At 39.9% G+C, this 14,663-nt stretch overlaps 1 protein-coding gene across 1 annotated transcript in view; it reads left to right on the forward strand.

Annotated features, from left to right (window-relative positions):
• LOC122798918 (zinc-binding protein A33-like) overlaps window positions 1–14,663 on the forward strand; it is a 299,752-nt gene that overhangs the window by 211,584 nt on the left and 73,505 nt on the right. The gene's annotated exons all lie outside the window — the stretch shown is intronic.

Here is a 14,663-nt window from a genome sequence, read left to right on the forward strand (position 1 = left end):
TGCCTAGTTCTATAATGCCAGAAAAGCCTGCCAAAGCGTGCTTTATAGCAGGGGGCTGGAAAAAACAGGAAATGACCCAAAATGGCCGACGAATTACTAGTTGCTGCTTCTAACCACTCCTCTGAGGACAAACAAGCAGCTCAGTACTCCCCACTCCCACTGGTGAGTAAAGAAACTACCTCTGGCCACACAAGAAAATGGAGGAACACAGAAACCAAATACAAAGCCCAGGGATCAGCAAAATCTGATCACTGGAACAACTAGCCAGGAAAGTTTAGGAAAGGAGAAATATTTTTTGTTTTTTTTTTGCAAACAGACAGAAAAAAATGCAGTAAATGCTTTGTTTTCAACTAAATTGCTATCAAAGGCTGGTACACTTGAGTGTATTAGCCTGTTTGTTACTTTTAAGCAATACTTTAGCCCACAAGTGCAATCAACAATATAAGCTCACAAAAACAGGAAAATAAGGTAATAAAACAGTAATATAGGCACAAACAGTGGTCGAAAAGCTCAAAAGATCGAAAAATGCAAACTAAAAAGTTTAAAAAATACTTATGATCAAGAAAGTTGCTTGGATCTATAGATGGGAAACAGAAGATTTACCCTGGGACTGCCCCCCTACTAATGAACAGGGGCAGCTCTTAAATGTTTTATACAATGCATATGTCCCCCAAATGATATATGGTATGATTCCAGTTATTGTCACTAGCGGTAATATATAATTATCGACCATGGGATGGGTAAGGCCAGTCTAACACCAAACAGGATAGGTTAATTCAAGCTCCAAAAGGGAAAGTGGCTGGGCTTAAAATGGACAGCAATAGCAGCTAGCCTAGTACTTGCATATGAACCTAAAAGGGATAAGTAGTGGCACAGAATGTTAATTAAGATGTTGTGGGCAGTAATAGTAACAATGCATCTTTGGCCAGTGACTGTAAGTTAGTGATGACTGTCAAAGCAGTGAGACTGAGAACATTTTTAATGTGATTTTTTTTCAATGATTTTATCAAGTCTTTCAGTAATGTGGAATATCATATTTTGGGGAACTTTTTCTAGTATTCTAGTGCTGGTTGGAAAAAAAGATTTTTCAGTAGTGACTATGGTGGCCTAAAAAAGGAGATTGCTGTTAGTGTCTGTGAGGGAATAGGATACGTATCTGTGAACCTATGAATCTATGAATAAACCTTAATTTTCTGTCCTCTGGAATGGTTTTATATTTTAATCTGAGTGTAATGTTATGTGAGTAAGAGAGTATTATATAGCCTAGGGATTAGAGCACTGATGGATATTGCTAACATTGATTCTTTTGTTAACAAGTGGGACATTTTGTAGCCAACTCTGAGGTGTGTAAGTACCTTTGGTACTCTTGTATTTCTATATGAGGTAGAAAATAGTTTGGTCTAACTGAAGGCCCAGATAGTTTTGATGAGTAACGAAATGTACAGGGCAGTGGGAGGGGTCATTTGTTTGAAGGGGTTGTGTTATGTGTTGTGTTATGCCTAACTAGCATATATTCAGATTTAATTGTATTTACAGTTAGTTTCTTAGAGCTTAACCAGTTCCAAAGCAGGGGAAAGTGTTGTTTTAATAAGTCAGTGATGTCATTTTGTGATTCTAATACCCCTGTGATAACAATGTCATCAACATGCAAGATAATATTTAGGTCAAGTATGCCTTATGAGAGGTCATTTAATGAATAATGAAACCAGCAGTGGTCCCAGTAGTGACCCCTGGAACACACCCGTTAAGGTATGCACAGATCTAGTGTCAGCACTCTCTGGACCCTTAATAAATATTGTATTTATGAGAGAGTTTTAAATGCAATTGAACACTTTATCAGAGAAGTGGCATTTCTTAACTTTTGCAGCAGTATGCAAAGGCTTTAATATCATTCACTCATATTTTTTTGGCAGACTGTACAATGACATTCACACTTATCAGGGTCAAACATTTATATGTTGAAGATTTCTTATGTTGTGTGTGTGTGTGTGTGTGTGTGTGTGTGTGTGTGTGTGTGTGTGTGTGTGTGTGTGTGTGTGTTTGTGTGTGTGTGTGTGTGTGCGTGTGTGTGTGTGTGTGTCAATAAAATGGGAAAATGCAGTTGTGTAACATCTTACCATAACACTAGATATGCTTCCCTTCACTGTTGCAGTATGCTCTACATAAGGGATCTCCTACCAAGGATAGCCCAATGTCTGGCCAGTATTCCAAAGCCTTCAGCTCTTATAGGCACCATATGTCACACATATGCTTCTCCTGTAAGATGTAGGACATAAAGGTGACATACATCTCATTGGCAGACTGCAGAAAAGGAAGAAAGGAAGGAAGATGAATAGACTGATTAAGGGACAACTAACTGACCACCTTGGGCATAAAAGAAGGATTAGTACAAAGAGACTCTGTGAAAAAACAAAAAACAAGGAACAACCATGAGAGCTTGAAGTTCAGACACTCTCTTGGTTGAAGTGAGAGCCAAAAGAAGAATACTCTTCCAAGTACAATATTGTAAGAAACTGAAGAAGTGGGATCAAAAGGAGCCTGGGTCAAGGGTCAAAGGAGCCTGGGTCAATTTTTCAAGTACACAATTGTTGCCCCAAGATAGCAGAATATGCCTCCTGAGAAGCCTAATATGAAGGATGCCTTTAGGAAAATTGCTGGACCTCAAACCAAGAGACCAGAGGAAGATTCAAGGGCAGAGAAGCAGAAACTGCTGACAGGTGAGCTTTAGCTGAAGAATATCCCAGACCAGCATGGAGCACATCATACAAATAAGAGAGAACCTGAGAAACCTCCACAGACAGGAGATGCTGATGGCAAGAAAGGCACTAGACAGAAAATCTTTGCCATTTGGACATATATGATTTTCTGTTAGTGGGTTTCCTGGCTTCCTGCAGAACTCAGAGTGTCACTCGCCTGGTCAGGATAAAACAGATGAACAGTTGTGGGTCCTGTTCAAGCATCTTTATTATATACAAACACATCAGGATTGAGGCTTAGTACCTTAAACTTAAAATAATGTATAAACAGACTGACTACCACACTCATACATGTTAACACTCTGGCTGTTCTCTCAAAATGGCACTGCTGCCTGCACGTGCTCAGTATTTATATGCATGTGCATCACTTGGAAATGCTTCTTAAAGATACGGCACGCACACTGTTTTACATTCTCCCTCTTTGAGAAACTGACATGCAATTGTACAGAAATAATTCTTCAACATGCGTTATACAAAACTTTATACATATAAACAACAACGTCCAGGCTGCTGTGTATTTCACACTGGGTCTAGAAATATGACCAAATCATGTGACATAGAAATCAGAACTAGGTCTAGCAACGCAGACTGTTTTTACTGAATGTTCAACTCTGGAGACATCTGGGACATCATCAGGATCAGACGTAGGTGTTGAGACACATTCTTCAGTAGGAATAATGTCTGGATTGCTCTGAGATCTAGAGTTTGTATCACAGTTACGATGTTGCGATATCAGTTCTGCAACATGAAGGAGATGTCTGTGGTTCCTCCTGTAATCTATAACTCCTGAGTCTATGAAGTAAGATCTGGGCTTGGTACATGCACCTGTCACTTGACCAGTCCAGTCAAAGCCTTTCACCATTTCCATCCTCACTGTCTCTCCTTTTTTTCAACGGATGAAGAGATCTGCTCAGTTTATCATAACTGGACTTCTGGAAAGAACACTTTCTGAATAGTTAGGCTTTAATAGCGCTGTTGTTTTTAGCTTTAGGCACCAACAAGCTGGAACTGATAGTCAAAGTTGTTCTGGTTTGTCTAGATAGAAGTCTCTGAGCAGGACAGCCAAGTATGTTGTCACTGGATATTTATTTATTTAGTTATTTCAGTTTGGTAACCGGGGAAGTCCACTTGTTTATATGGAGGCCCAGGGAGAAAAGCTCCAATAACAATTACAGACATGTAGATTTATACAATACATTTCTTACATAGAGCAATACAATGTAAAGATAGAATGTGCTAAAATAAGTTAGTACAAAGAAATACTGAAAATGAGATTTAGGTGGAAGTTTTGTAAGTACAGAGTTAGAATACAGTTTCCATATAAGAGGGTTTAAGGTAAGGTACAGTAGGAGACTGTCCAGTGTTGTAGTAGGTAAGTGAGGTTATGAGAAGTAGGTGTACTAGGGGGTGGATATGTTAATGACTAGTGGGGGAAGTTATGTTGGACAGTGGCATGAGCATGACCATTTTGAAATGAGATGAGAGAACAAGAGATATTTGAATTTGGTGTGGTTAGGTGTACTGCGTAGGGAGAGAGGGAGAGAGTTCCAGAGTTTAGATATGGATTAGGATAGAAGAAGGTGGCCGGGGGGTTGCGAGGGTCTGTAGATTTGTAGGAGGTTGTGGTTTTCAGATCTGAGTGAGCAGTTAGGAATGTAGGGGGTTAATGCGGTAGAGAGAGAGGCAGCTGGAAGGTTTGTAGATGAGCTTGTGGGCCTTGGTGAGTTTGAGGAAGACCAAGTAATTGGGCAGTTCTAGCCATTGTAGGGTATGGAGAGAATGGCAGCTTGAGCTATTGTAGGGTGTGGAGAGAATGTCAGCTCGAGCCATTGTAGGGTGTGGAGAGAATGTCAGCTCGAGCCATTGTAGGGTGTGGAGAGAATGGCAGTTCTAGCCATTGTAGGGTGTGGAGAGAATGTCAGCTTGAGCTATTGTAGGGTGTGGAGAGAATGTCAGCTCGAGCCATTGTAGGGTGTGGAGAGAATGTCAGCTCGAGCCATTGTAGGGTGTGGAGAGAATGGCAGTTCTAGCCATTGTAGGGTGTGGAGAGAATGGCAGCTCGAGCCATTGTAGGGTGTGGAGAGAACGGCAGCTTGAGCCATTGTAGGGTGTGGAGAGAATGTCAGCTCGAGCCATTGTAGGGTGTGGAGAGAATGGCAGTTCTAGCCATTGTAGGGTGTGGAGAGAATGTCAGTGGTGGGAGGAGTATTTTGAGTTGGTAGCAAATTTGCTTATTTTATTGTAGCAGGATTTGAGTTTGGATTGAACGCCAAGTTGAGGATTGTTTAGCAGAGGTGCATCGTACATAAGAGAGGGGAGGAGGTAGAAGGTGGTTAGGGCTTCCTGGTGGAGGGGAAGAGGTAGCGGTTGTGTCTGTATAGGAGTCCTAGCTTTTGGTGTTTTTTTTATGGCAGTTTGGATATGGGTGTCAAACTTTAGATGTTCGGCAATGATGACACCAAGGAATTTGGTGTTGAATACAATTGGGGATGTTGTCTTGACTGAGTATGGAGAATGAGTTTTTGTTGTTAGGGCAGTTTTTAGATGAGGAAAAGATAATCAGTTTCGTTTTATTAGCGTTTAGGGCCAGGTGACTGTTTTGTATCTAGGATTCGGTTTTAGAGAAGGCTGACTGAGTTTTTAGAAGTAGGTCAGAGATGGAGGAAGCTAAGCAGATGATTGTTGAATCATCTGTGTACTGGATTATTGAGGAGTCAGGGATGGTGCGGTGAAAGATATTGTTGGATATATTTCTGAGATTGACTAAATTGAAAAAGACCGGTATTGTCATGCTTTGATCTTTCTAGCAATTGCTTTGCACTCTGCACTGCACGCTCAGTCAGACCATTTAACTATGGGCATTCTGGACTGCTAGTAGTATGAACAAAGTCCCACTCTTTTGTAAATTCCTGAAATAATTGACTAGTAAGCTGGATACCATTGTCAGAGATAAGCTTATGTGGATTACCATGGACTGAGAAATTATGTTTCAACTTACTAATAACAGTAATGGATGTTAGGTTAGGTAGCAAATCCATCTCAAACCAGTTTGAATAAGAGCCTGCCTACTCTAAGTAATGCTGATAGTTCCACTCGAATATATTAGTGGCTACTGTTGACCAAGGTAGTTCAGAAATTTGGCATAGCTGAAGTGGCTCTTTTTGCAAATGTGGTTTAGTGCTATTGCATATTGAATAAGAAGAAAGTACTTAATCAATGTCTTTTGCTAGAGAAGGCCAAAATACCTAGTCCTCTCACTCTTTTGGTAGGATTGGAGCCTGGGTGGCCGTGATGTAAAATCTGATAGATTCATCTTGTAAGGAAGTAGGAATAACAACTTTAGGACTTTTGAAAATTATACCATCTTCCATCAGCATCTCATCTCTGTCTGGAAAATAAGGTTGCACTTCCGTCAGTACACAAGATTGCTTTGACGGCCATCCAACATCAATGTAGTGGTTGAGCTTTTACAATACTGGATCAGTCTTTGTATGATCTCTCAGTTCATCAAGTCTTGTGGTAGAAAATGTACATACTTCCATGACATTGAATTCAACATTCTCTGCATTAAGCTGTTCCATTGTATTTCTGAGCAATATGGATAAGGTATCAGCCAGATAAAGAAGTCTGCCTTTTGTGTAGTCCTTTTTGAAGTTGTACTTTTGCAATCAGAGCATCATTCTTTTTAATCGTGCTGGAGTGGAATGCATAGGCTTTTTTAAAATAATAACTAGAGAGTTTCTATCTGTATAGCTCGGCCATAAATATAATCATGGACCTTCAAACATGCAAACAGAATTGCCAAAAGCTCCTTTTCAATTTGAGCATACTGCATCGCAGTTTGGGTAAGAGTTTAAGACACATAAGCTACTGGTCTGCCCTCTTGAAGAATAACTGCACGAAGACCGAACTTAGAAGCATGAGAGGAAAACATTACTGGTTTATTGACATCATTGTATCTTAATGCAGGTGTGGTGGCAATTTTCTGCTTTAAGTCATCAAATGCTCTTTGGTGCTGTTCCAACTATGACCATGAAACATTTTTGCACATCAGTTCTCTTAAAGGCACTGTCAACTCATTAAATTCTGGTATAAATTTACCCAAATAGTTAACCATACCATGGAAATGCTGTAGGGCTCAGACATTGTCTGGTGCTGGCATCTCAAGAATGGTGCTTGCTTGGATGGATCCGGTCGTAAGCCAGTGCTAGTGAATAAATGACCTACATATGTAACTTCTGGTAGTCTGAATTTACACTTCAGAGGATTGAGCTTCATTTTCACTTCACGTGCTCTGTCTAGAACTCACTTAAAGTTCCTGTCAAGCTCTGCTTCACCATTGCCTCCAACCAATAAATCATCTAATATTATGGCACAGGGATAACCCCATTGCATGCTGAAAAACTTCACTTGCAGAGTTTATTCCAAAAGGCATCCTATGAACTGCATATCTACCAAATGGACTACTGAATATAGTCAGTAGTGAAGATTTGCAATCAAGCATCACTTGCCAAAACTCTTTTCATCCAGGACAGAAAAAACAGTGGCATTTGGCATGAAGGCTGTGACATCCTCTACTGTACGCATATGATGGTGAGGTCTCTTTAATGCTCTATTCAAGTCTCTTGGGTCAATGCATATACGCATATGATGGTGAGGTCTCTTTAATGCTCTATTCAAGCCTCTTGGGTCAATGCATATACGCATATGATGGTGAGGTCTCTTTAATGCTCTATTCAAGCCTCTTGGGTCAATGCATATACGCATATGATGGTAAGGTCTCTTTAATGCTCTATTCAAGCCTCTTGGGTCAATGCATATACGCATATGATGGTGAGGTCTCTTTAATGCTCTATTCAAGCCTCTTGGGTCAATGCATATAAGCATATGATGGTGAGGTCTCTTTAATGCTCTATTCAAGTCTCTTGGGTCAATGCATATTCTGATTTCATTTTAACTCTTTTTATGAGATAGCTTCTGATTGCTCCTGGGTCAGTGACAAAGAAGGGAACCAATGCTGTCTTGACCAAAAGGGAGACACCAGCAAGATTTTGGGAAGAGTCCTGCCTGATCTTGTGCAGAACTCATGGTAACAGAGGAAGTGGGTAGCTTACAGAAATATCCCCTTTCAAGGAAAAGACAAGGTGTCCACTTTCTAAGTCAGAGAACTTTAGACTCTGGAACAGAATAGAGGACATTATCTGTTCAGAAAGGAGGCAAAAAGATCTACTTGAGGAATACCCCACAGATGGACAATGACCAGGAATACATCTCAGTGAAGCATCCATTCATGAGCCTGTACTCTGGACCTGCTCAAAGAGACTGCCACAAGATTATGCTCTGAGGAGAATGTAAACCACATGAAGAGTCACTAGACCTGGACAGCTAGTCTGCAAAGGAGATAGGACCTTGTCTCTTCCTGCTTGTTGACATATCACATCGCAGTGGTATTGTCAGCAAAGACTTTATGGGATTCAGCATGAAAGAGGGTATGAAAACCTTACAGAGCCAGAAGCAGAGCTCTCATCTCTTATGTTGGTATGGTATGACCACTGACGAGGAGACCAGAGACCCTGGACCTTTAGGTTCCACAAGAAGCTCCTAATCTCAGGTCTTAGGTGTCTATGAACAGCTCCTGAGAGGAATCGGAGCCTAGACGGGAAGATCTGGATTGAGAGAGGGTTGATGTAGATATAAGTGCATTTGTGACTAGGAGGAAAAGGAACAGGGAACTCCAGGGGGTGACAGTGTTGGAGCCACACTGATTTGAGGTACCATTGATATTTCCTCATACGAAGCCTGACAAAATGGAATAGTGAAGGCCATAATTCTCAGAATCCTGAGAAATTCCCTAGTTGTGAGAGAGGACAGAGGAAGAAAAGACTAGAAAAAGGTTGTCAGCGACTGAAACTTGGGAGCAGGGAGAGATGTCAGCGTGGGAACGGTCTGAAGCCTGCATCTAAGGGAAACATGATGCTGGGAAGGCATCAGGACTGACTTCTGGAGGTTTATGTTGAACCCCAGGCTGTGTAAAAGACAAATGGTAAATTGGAGATCCTGCTGGGAGAAGGAACTTGAATGAGCAGGTTGTTTAGATAGGGAAAAATTGGTATCCCTGAAACCTGCAAAAAGCAATGACAGGAGTGAGGCATTTGGTGAATACCATTGGGGCAGTATAAAGGCCAACGGACAAAGCAGAGAACTGAAAATCAAGGAAGAAACAGGGAAATGTAATCATTTCCTGAACATAAGGTGAATGGGGATGTGAAAGTTTGCATCTTTCAGGTGTAGAGAGTTAGACAGTCCAAAAAGACCTGGGGAAGAAGAAGAGGAAACAAGGTTTGAAGAGACAACATATGGAAAGAAGAAACCTTGAGAAAGGTGTTGAGTAGGGAAAGATCCAGAATTAGTCTCAAAGTACTCTCCTTCCAATGAACCAAAATTCTGGAGTAAAACTCCTTCCCCGCCTGGTTGGGTGGAATGAACTGACTGGTGCCCTGATCCAAAAGGGATTGCAGAACATCTAGAAAATGAGGAAGCTGTTCTCAAAGAGGTTGAGGAATTCCTGAAAAGAGAAGAATTGATTTTAAAAACTATGAAATATCCCTAAAGGATAATAGACAGCATCCAAGAATCTGAGGTGATCCAATGTCAATTTGGAAGAGATAAAGAAAGTAAGAGAGATGAGAAGAGCTGGCTGAGGGGAGGGGATGGCCAAACATCAAATAGAAACAGGCTTGAAAAAGAAGGCTTCTGGGAAGAAGGGGTTTAAGTAGACTTAGAAGAAGAAGAACACACCTAGAACCCATCTTACCTTTAAGAGGAGGGAGACTCTAAGAACAAAGGTAGACTTAGAAGGATAATTTATCTGGAACTTGACGAAAGAGAAAACAAAAATATTTTGAGTTCCTGAAAGCACTTACCCTTGTCCTGGAGGGACTTAAGTCAACAGCAGCCATCCCACAAATATTTTTGTTATCCATAGGGGCATCCAAAAGCTTGACCTTAGTATGAACAGGTAAAGCCTGTAAACATACCCATGAATAATGCCTTATCACTGAACCAAAGGCAGCAGCTTTGGAAGAGGCATCAGATGCATCATCGCTGCATTTTATTGAGTGACTAACAACCTGAGAAGTGGAGCCCAGCAGGGGAAGAGCAGAAGACTCCTCCTCAGAATCAAAAAGTTGAGATGCCACCTTAGATACCTGGGAAAAAAGAATCAAACCATACTGGGTTATATAGGGCTGGTACTTAATGCCCTTAAAGAAAGTCTAGTACAGTATATACTTTCTTGCCCAACCTTTCCATAGCTCAATTATCCTTATTAGAAGGAAAGAGCTTAGTAGATGGCAACAGTTTAGAAGGTTTATGAAAAGAAAATGATACCACTGAAGGGAACGTATACAAAAAGATGCAGTCTTTAGGCACCTTGTAGAACTTGTCAGATTTCTTCAGTGCTAGAAGCTGAGAGTCAGTAGCTACAGAAACAGCAGAAAAGATGTCCAAAAGGGCAGTAAAAACAGATGCTTAGGGAGACTCCATTTGTAGGAGCTCATAATAACTCTTTTGAATGTTAGAGATCTGGGAACAGTCCCACTTAAAATAATCCATCATGCGGGCAGTAGTATCCCCATGGATAACTCAATCAGGGGAATATGGACTCAAACAGTCCTCTTCCTCTGAAACATAGTCCAGAGGGGAAGGAACTTGGGAAGAATAAGCCAGGTATTCTTCTGCAGAATCCAAGTCACTTGGGACAAGTCACACTCAGTTCTTTCATGTGACTCCAATTACAGATGTACAGCCTAAGAGCATGTTTAGCTGTGGTAAATGTGTGCCCTGCAGTTATATTTACTCTGGCAGCAGTTAGCTTTTTAAAAATTGTAACTTCAAAGCCACTTTTAACAGGCCTTACAATTGCAGAAGTACAAATATTTTTATGTTGGCATCTGTAACACCTGCAATTCTTTTTACATTATCTGATAAGATCAAAGAACATATAGTTGCTATCAGAAAAAAAGATGATTTTAGTGCCTTTGGGAAACATAGTCTATCTTGTGAGAATTTTAACTGCTTCCATTTTTTTGTTCTTGAAGAAGTGCATGTATTTGTATGAGACTGTAATTCATTTTTGGAAGTCAGAGAATTGAAGTAGCAACTCCGCCTTAATGCAGAGGCTGCTCCAGGTCTGAATGATAATCTTAATATTAGGTGTGCTTTGCACTGGTATAATTAAGCACACCTTCTTTTCTTTGAAACTTGCATACATTGGCTACTAAATAATTTTATTATTCCTTCTAATTTGCAAAGTATTACTTTGTCTATATAAACAGTGTTTGTGAGGCTGTATACTATTACAGTTTTTACTTCTGATGAAGTCCTGATATAATAAATGGATGAATGTGATCAAACAACTACCCAGACCACCTTTAATACAATAGAAAACTGTATTTCTGAACATCATCTGATCCTAAATCCCCAAAAAACTAAAATGCTGTTATTTTCACCAACACGTAGGTCTACCGCTTTCATCTTTACCATAAATTCAAATGATGGCACAATAATCTCCCCTGACCCCTCTACAAAACTATTAGGTGTCATCATAGATAATAATCTAAAATTTGACCTACATGTTAACCAAACTATCAAAACCATCAATAAAAAATTAGGATCACTTTACAGAATAAAAGCCTTCCTAACCCCTCCAGCTAAAATTGCCATAGCTTGATCTCACCTTCTTTCAACGCTTCTGTATGCATCCCCTCTACTTTCAAATTTAAACAAGACTGTCCTTAACAAACTCTCAATTTGCTACAATAACATTGCCAGGTTTGCCACTGGGCTGCCTTTTAGGACACATCATTGCATCAATCTAAATCCGCTTGGGTGGCTTGAACTACCCAGCCTAATCCAGTATAACCAACTGATTATGGCCTATAAAATCCTCTATAATCCGGACAATACTCCTGCACTTAAAAATATTATCACCCCCTATAACAATTCTAGACCGCTTTGATCCTCTAACAAACTACTAATTCAGACTAATAAAATTAATAACACATCAGGTGATTCTCTCTTTGCAAACTCTGTAAGTAGATCCTGGAACTGTCTTCTAGCTGATATTACCTTACTTTCCACCTTAGGTCAACTTAAAACTAAACTCAAACAACATTTGTCACTTAACTGGCTATGTCAATGTATCAAGTCTGGCTAACTCTTTCTAGAATGTTGTGAAAATAAAAAAAGAGAACAAACTCAAGTAAACCTAAAAGACAAGGTCAGCTATTCACTCCAAAACTAAAAGGTGAAAGATTTAAAAGTTTTATTAGCGCTTTCATTTGGCAATGTTGTCAGACTTCATCAGATACAAAAATAACAGCAAATAAATTATTTAAATAGTAAATGTAAAATTGACATCACTTCCTGTTTCATAAATTAAAGAAATATCACATAATTTTGTAATAAATCAAACTGAATATTCACAAACAAATGTGTTGTTGTGTGTGTATTCCTAAATAGCTCATCTGTCCAAAGCATTTAGATTTAATAAACATTTTACATTGCAATTATCATTAAGACCAGGAAAATTGAAAGAATTAAGGTGCAATTGCCAAAGTAATTATTTTTCTTCCAAAATTAAAAACCACGGACCACCCCTCCTGTCAAGAACAACTTTTTTCTATAATGGAAAATGAGAAAGAGTGGTTATTATTCTCAATAATATGTTTAGCCAAAGCGTTGTTGGAATTGTTTTTATGAATGTTATACATGTGCTCATATATGTGCTGTTTCAATGATCTCTCAGTTTTACCTATATAGAAACAGTTGCACTTATCACATGAAGCCAAATAAACCACCCCATTTAGTTTTGCAATTGTATTTATCCAAAATGTAAAAATGTTGTTCTGTTATATTCAGCATCTTGCCCACTTTTATATATTTGCAGAAATTACACCTACCACATTTATACATACCAGGCTTAATAACTGATTTCCTAAAAGGTCTCTCTAACAAGGTTTTAAAATTGTGCCCTCTTCTAAAAATAAAAATGGGTCCATCACCTAATTTATGGCGTATAGTAAGGTCAGTTTGAATTAAAGTCCAATTTTTGGTCAAAACTTTTTTTATTAAACCAGTGGTGTTTGAAAAAGATGTAATAAAGGTGGTGTTTTGTTCAAATGTCGGGCAAAAATTGTTGTGGACAATACAACTCGAATTCTGAGATATTTCAGTCAAAATATTATCAGAACAATTAATTTCTTCTATAGATCTATGTAAAATAGGTTTGAAAACACCATTTCTCCTTTTATAAGTCACTTCTTGTATTATATTGTCTATTAATTCTGAAGGATAAGATCTTTTTAAAAACATGTCCTTTAATGTGTTAACCTCCATCAAAAAAGAAGTAAAAAGAGATGACATTGTTGCCGCATGGACAAGTTGTCCTTTTACAACCGCTTTCTTTTGATGGAAGGGATGGGAACTTTCATAATGAAGGAAGCTGTTAGAATAAGTAGGCTTCCTATACATGCTAGCCAGACATCTTCTGTTTCAAAAATTGTTGACTAGTGAAACATCTAAAAAGGCAATATGGTGTTTATGAAATTCAAAGGTAAAATTCAAAAATTCCATAAGGGAAGATAAATGCTTAACAAAAGTTTCTGCCATTGTTTCACTACCATCAAACAAAATGAAGATATCCCCCGGGATTCATGAAGCTCGGCGCAAGGCCGGCGTAAGGCCTGCGCCGGCGGTGCATGGAATATCCGGCGCAGTAGCGCCATATACATATTAATGAGAGTGCACCGGAATCACAGACACGCGTGGTGTGCGTGGCGAGCCCAGGTAGGCTGCGTCTGGAGGCGTGTCAAAGCCGGCAGGAGGTGAGCAACCTAATGTGCTGACAGCCACGGTCCACCCACAATAGTAATGGCAGCAGCCAGGTCCCGTGCAGAATGAAACACACGGACAGTACGCAACATAGTCCCCGTTCCAAATCAACGGAGAAGCAAATAGAAGCCACCAAGGCATAAGTGTACCCGTTCAAGGAGCAAAGGATACGCATAAGACCGCCGCCGTCCCGCAATGTACTGTCAGTGTTTACACTCAGAGAAGGTGTACAGCCGCATGTCAGCGCGCCGCACCGACATAGGAGCAGCGACTAAGGTCACCACCTGTCCCACTGTGTTTGGGGCAGTCTCTCCATGGACAGTTGTGTCCCGAAAAAGCGTATTAGAAATGGCTGATGTGCTACGAATGTAGGACACAATGATATCCCGTATGTAATGTAATGGTAGCATGAATTGGTTATTTCTGTAACAGAAATACCGAAATGACACTATAAACAGAATAAGCAAGGAAATTGCCACAATAATAAGCAAATTATTTAGGCAAACAAGTGAATTTCTATGCTATATAGTGACCGTTTGTATGTGTCGGCCTGTAAAGGCAGATGTGAGTCGGAAATATCCCAGATCGGAAAATGGAAAAGGTGGAAACCCCAGCAGCGACATGGGCATGGTCACCAGGGTTACTTGCTGTCCCAAAGTGCCATGGACAGACCCTGATTGGACAATGGTGTCCCTGCAACAATCGTAAAATGGAAAATGACCTGCGATCCCCTGCCATAAATTCCGCAATATACATGTAAATAGTAGCATAAAACATATACATTACGGTATGGAACACAGACATGGCATAAGAAAATAAATAAGGAACCCAAGCGCTAACAGAATAGGCTCATAGTATGGCAAACAAGTGAAGTTCTGTCTACTGCACTAGCCCTGGGTATGTGTAGTCCTGCAAATATCGAAGTGTCCACATAACATGCCCCACCATGGGCATTGGAAAAGGTGCCAACCATAATGGTCACAAGCAGTAGTGACAGTACATAGCCGGGTAGCT

Source organism: Protopterus annectens, chromosome 3.part1, assembly GCF_019279795.1.
Source record: "Protopterus annectens isolate FY-2018-M chromosome 3.part1, PAN1.0, whole genome shotgun sequence".
Lineage (NCBI taxonomy): Eukaryota > Metazoa > Chordata > Ceratodontiformes > Protopteridae > Protopterus > Protopterus annectens.